Source organism: Tachypleus tridentatus, chromosome 11 (assembly GCF_004210375.1).
Source record: "Tachypleus tridentatus isolate NWPU-2018 chromosome 11, ASM421037v1, whole genome shotgun sequence".
Classification (NCBI taxonomy): domain Eukaryota; kingdom Metazoa; phylum Arthropoda; class Merostomata; order Xiphosura; family Limulidae; genus Tachypleus; species Tachypleus tridentatus.
The window spans coordinates 83,441,386-83,447,385 of record NC_134835.1 but is presented as its reverse complement, the minus strand read 5'-3'; the positions used below and the strand labels follow the sequence as shown (position 1 = coordinate 83,447,385).

The 6,000-nt window shown below is 30.4% G+C and overlaps 1 protein-coding gene across 1 annotated transcript in view; it reads left to right on the top strand.

Annotated features, from left to right (window-relative positions):
• Positions 1 to 650: 650 nt before the first annotated feature.
• LOC143232625 (kelch domain-containing protein 3) overlaps positions 651 to 6,000 on the top strand; it is a 69,942-nt gene continuing 64,592 nt past the window's right edge. Inside the window, exon 1 of the mRNA XM_076468272.1 lies at positions 651 to 792. The gene's annotated coding sequence lies outside the window, so the exon portion shown is untranslated. The remainder of the gene's footprint in view (positions 793 to 6,000) is intronic.

Sequence of the window (6,000 nt, the reverse complement as noted above, 5' to 3'; positions counted from 1 at the left end):
AACGACAACAACAAAATATATTATTAATCACCCGACAATTTTGACATACTACATACATGGTTTTCAAGTGTATAATGATATACATGGTACGTCGAAACTAATCGGAATTTATAAATTATGTTTGAATTAACCAAGGCTCGGCATGGCCAGGTGGATTAAGACGTTCGACTCGTAATCTCAGAGTTGCGGGTTCGAATTCCCGTCACGTCAAACATGCTCGCCATATTAGCCGTGGGGGCGTTATAATGTGACTGTCAATCCCACTATTCGTTGGTAAAAGAGTAGTCCAAGAGTTGGCGGTGGGTGGTGATGACTAGCTGCCTTCTCTCTAGTGTAACACTGATAAATGAGGGACGGCTCGTGCAGATTGCTCTCGTGTAGCTTTGCGCGAAATTAAAACAACATAAATTAATTAACTATTAAAGAGTAAAATAATCCAAGTTTTCTATTTGTCAATTATGTCCCCCGCTAGTACAGCGGTAAGTCTACGGATTTACAACGCTAAAATTAGGGGTTCGATCCCCTTCGGTGGGCTCAGAAGATAGCCCGATGTGGATTTGTTATAAGAAAACGCACACAAACACACACTATTTGTCAATATGATAATATATTTTCTGGTGCAAAATATCCGAATCTACGCAAGTAGTTTGTAGAGGGCTTTGTCATTTGTTTGGAATGAAGTGTAAGTTCGTAACCTCTTGACTGAAATTGAAGTTAATAGATATATATAGTGAAGGAGGCTGTTATCAATAAGCTTAACTTTGTTTTGCGCATATTTAATGGCAAGTTAAGGTGAGATAATTATTTCTTTCATTATTATTGTCTGATGAATTTTATGTTAATTTCATACTAATGTACCAGTTACCATGCTGTATTCTGTCAAAGTTCGACTCTAGTTTTTTTTTAACTCTGGAATTAAAAGATATAATTTGACTTATACTGTAAAATATGAAGTTTTAAACTCCAATTAACCTGAAGCAAATTAGAAATTCATGTAACTTCAGTTTTGTTTAGAAATAATTTACCGTTACATTATTTGAAATAGAACATTATAGGACAATTAGGTATAGTTATTAGATACCCAAATGTGCGTGTATATGTTAAATCCATTATGTCAACTGTAAGAGTGTTTTGGAGAAAGACAAATATGAATGTGCATATGTATATGTATCATTAAACAAATCTAATTTTAAAATAACTTTTTTTGTCTTAAGTATTGAGGCCAAAGCAAGTTGTTTACTTTTTAATTTTGATTTTATTCAGGTAAGTTAATGTCAAATGGGTAAAATTTATGAGAATTCAATGGTAGTAGTACTAAACTCAGCATTACTATTTTAATTTTTGTTTTTTACGTCTTAGTAAATAGAGTAACATAGTTTGAGATTGCCTTGAATTTAACTGTTAGGTGTTTATTTAGGGGTGAAATAATTTTTTTTTTTACTTATATTTGAAGGTTCTAAGAATAATTAATGGTGATGAAAAAATTTTTGAGACACCTTTAGGAGTCAACGAATGTTATATAGGTGTTTGTTACAGGGTGTTTAAGAGAAATTGAAAATGTGTTTAATCCCCTTTATTGAATTTATGTTCATGGATTTTACCAAATCTGGTGAGGTGAATATTTGAATTTTACACTTTGAAAATATTTGTGATGTGGTTGTTTCAGCAGTAAGACAATACAGACGAAGTTAGCTATCCTAAGTATGTTTGGATTGTAGACCCTTTTGTCAAAAAATGAACTAAACGGGTATACATCATACATGTTTAATTATCACTTTAATTCAAGTTTTGTGTGTTTTACTGTACTACTTTTAATTTATTCACATTATTCATTGAAGCAAAAATTTTTATGGTAACTTTTTCCTGAATCTTTCTTGATCCCTAGGATATCTTTTATCTCCATGGGAGGCACACTACCAGTTTTGTAATCACCGGACTAACTTGCAGTGTCTAATGTATACATGCAGGCATGTGCGCACGTGCATACACATACACATTTAAGTTTGTATAAAAAAGTGAAACATTCTGTATGTGGAGGGTATTGTTTGATTTTCTTCATCTAAAAATAGTTTTTTGTCTGTAGAAAAGATTTTAATGTACTTTTATCACACGGTTATTTTTAACAATAAATAATAAACAGGATAACAGAATGTTACTCTGCCCATTGCATTTACCTCCAGATAGAGCTGGGCATTTTGTGGTATTTGCTAATTGATTGATTGACATCCTCATTAATTAATTACATTTGATTAATGGATTAGTATACATCTCTTACACCTTTTCCCATAAAAAAACCAAAAATGGGTGTGAGCTCCTTTATAATGTTTTCATGAACTGCATATTAATTTTCTTGCCTTCTTTCGTATTTTTTTAAAAATAATTTTAAAATTAGAGACCAATATTTGTGTGTGAATGCAACACAATTCCAATATGCAATTCTAACATGGCTGGTTTTGGCATTAGAAAAATTGTGAAAAATACAGAGAAATTTAAAACTGTCTGTAACTGTTTGGGACTTACAAGAAGAGATCTTTGTGTCAAATCATGTGCAAGTTATTTGATACACACGTGAATGGTTCATGACAAGATTATGCATTCCTTGGTGAAAAATTAAGCTTAATGTGAAAATTCCAAAATTATCCAAGTATATTTGTTTGGGACCTGTAAAGGATATTTTTATACTAAATTCCACATAAACTAGTCAAAATATGGCTAAGAAATGGACCAAAATCCCTAAATTGAGCATTTTGTGACCTCTTAAACCCTCCCAAAATGAACAAAACTGGGAGTATCCCACATTTTTATGTGTGTATGTATTGTGTCTATAGAAAAGTATCTTTGTACCAAATTGCATAAAAATTGGTCAAAATATGGCTAAGTAATTGACCAAAAATTCCAAAATTATGCTTTGTGTAAGCTCTGCCACAAAAACAACAACAACAAAAAGAGGGGCAAATCCAATCTTTGTATCTTAGGACAGTTTGTATGGTATTAAAACATTTACTAATAAAGCAGAGAACAATATTTTTAGCCTGAAGATGACCTAAGAAGGTCAAAACATTGTTCTCTGCTATATTAGTAAAAGTGTTAATATCCGTGCCAGCCGTCATGAGATACATTTTTACTTCAAGTGAGTTTCTTGTCATCATGAAATCCAATCTTTATGCATGCCATTGTGCTTGATGCATGAAAATTTATATTTATGCCAAGTTTAATCTTAGGCTTTGTAACTATGACTGCACAGGAGGTTTAAATATACATTTTGGAATGTTTGACCTTTCATTCCAGCAAATTCTTAAAAATACCTGAATCAAAAAAGTGAGAAAGATTTGAGCCTATTGGATGAAGGTGTAACCTAATCAAGTTTCAACTCACTTTCCAGAGAAATGAGGGAATAGTGGTTAATTGAAAAATGTTTGTAGGTTGCCAGTTATGCATTTCATGAAAAACTTATTTTGTGTTTATAAAATATTTGTTATAATTTTTTAAAAATAATCTGGACATATTTTCCCATTTGGCAAAGTAATCACTAATATTGACTAAATTACACTGCACAGTCACCATTATGATTTATTTTTAAAACAAGCAGTAATCCCACTCTTATCTTTTACAAGTCAAATAAATTGATAAATAATGAAAATATTTTACTGTTACCAGTTATGATGATAATATTTGTATTTAAAACATTGTACTGTTGCAGTCTGAAATAATTAAGTAGCCACTTAACCAGTTTATTTATATACATTGTTTGGCCTTGTGTAAACATAAAAATAGTTACTAAAGATTTGAATCATGGTATTTTGTGGTCTTCCACCAGGTTAACTTAAAGCAGTAAACTAATTTATCTGATTTGATGACAGTTTTCTACATGGTGAATAAAGTAAGAAAACATGTTTATATGCATTGTAACTCAATAAAATAATAGTATGTGTATTAAAACGTAAAAGCATCGTAATTCTAAATGAAGAACAAAACATTAACAAGATACCTTTATTAAGCCTTAAGCAGTCTCCAGTTGTGTGATTTCTTTGTTTCATACTATGAATACAAGGAGTCCCAAAATGTTTTCGTCAAGAAGTAAGTTGAGTAACATTTGTATTATTTGAGATAACAATAAAGTTCAAAACAAAATATCTGCTGAAGGTTTATAAGTTTTTATGCAATTAATTTAATGTAATTAAATGTAATTAAATTAATAAACCTTTAAATTTCTACCATCATTACCTATTAAAAACCTAATTCTGAGAATGTGTTTTCTGACACAAATGTAGGGTTGGATAAGAATAGGACAGCATCATGGATACAATATTTCAGTTTCCCCAATATCCTTTGTTTTATTATGATAGACTTTTGTTTTAAAAAGCCCAAAAAATAAAAGCTCTAAAGGGATGAAATTGGGGGAACTTTTCATAAGTTGCCATTTTACTTAAAATATAATAATTATTCATAATGCAATAATAATTAACTTCAATAAAATGTAAAACTTTCAAAAGGTATTTTGTTTTGAATTTTATTGTTATTTCAGATAATAGTTATTCAACTTTTTTTTGGTATATTCATTTTGGAATACCCTGTTTACTCATGCTCAGATAAATTACCTGTATCTGATGATGATAAAACCTTCTCCAAACATTGTACATCTGTTGTTTTGATTTTTTAATAATTTTTTGCTGCCCATTAAACCTATCCTTAAACTGTATAAGCACCTCATCTAAAGTTATCTGTTGTTTTCCCATTGTAGAAAATTTCTGTAGTTTCAAACATAAATTTAACTTGCAAATATTTTCACAATTCATTCACATAATGCAATCATATTTACATTTTATTTATAGCTGTTTTCAAAGCCAAGTTTCATTAGCAAATGATAAAATCATAGATGTAATGAATGCTACCTGAGACCATGCATGTTGAGTCTGTGGATTAAACCATTTAACATGATGCCATAACAGGGTGTCAACTAAGGCTTGTTCAAAAACTTGGGGAAATATTTGAAAATTAAGAAGTAGATAATATATCCTTAAGGGGTGACAGTTTCTTAATAAAAGTATTCTTTAGATCATGAAAAAAATTATAGGAAAAACAACGAAGAAACCGCAATAGCTGTCACACATGAAATTATTTTAGGCATAATCAGATTAAAATTAATTGGACAGAACAGACCTTCATTTTTATTAGCTATATTTCTGTGTGCTAACAATACTAAGCATGAGGCAGTGTATACTCAATTCAGTTTTATTACTTTGACGGTAGGCTGGTAGAGATCCTGATAAGTAATAAAACTTTAAGGCAAGATTAGATTAAGTTAAACTGGGACCTTGGGCATGCTCAAATACCTTGACCTCTCAAGTCCAAAATTGTAATTAGATCTCAAATGGTTGAGAGATGATGGAACTGTTTGTACTTGAAAATAACCAAAAAACTTTGAGCTGTTCTTGGATCTGCTATGCTGCAGATAAAAGTTGACAAGATGATTATTTTGTGTACAACAGAACTCTATAGCTGTGCAGAAATAATTTTTTTTGATGAATCACATTAAAGAATTATCAGGAAATAACAAAATATTGATTCTGAAATGTGATTTAAAATAGTTGAAACTGAATTAGAATTGACATGGAAAATAGATTTTAAAATTTGTCTTAAAAATTTTATTTTATCCATGGCAAAAAATAATGAAATTCCAGAAGAAACCCCGTGTTCATACTTCAGGCACAATAATTCAGAATCAAGTTACTCATTTCATCCTAAACTTTATACATGAAAATGTATCATTCAGGCAATCCAAACTGCATTGCTTAACATGCAAGTAATAAAATATTTATTTACTTATCAGTCACGTGTTGCAACAGTGTTGTGGATGCTTTTCTGGGCTTGTTATTCTAGATAATTCAGTATTGTTTTATGTGTTTATAAGCACATTTACAGTAGTGTTTGGACATTTAGTATAGTACCCTATCTGTAGCTATAGAGATACTCCAAGGCTTTGCAATTAAATAAAAAAAA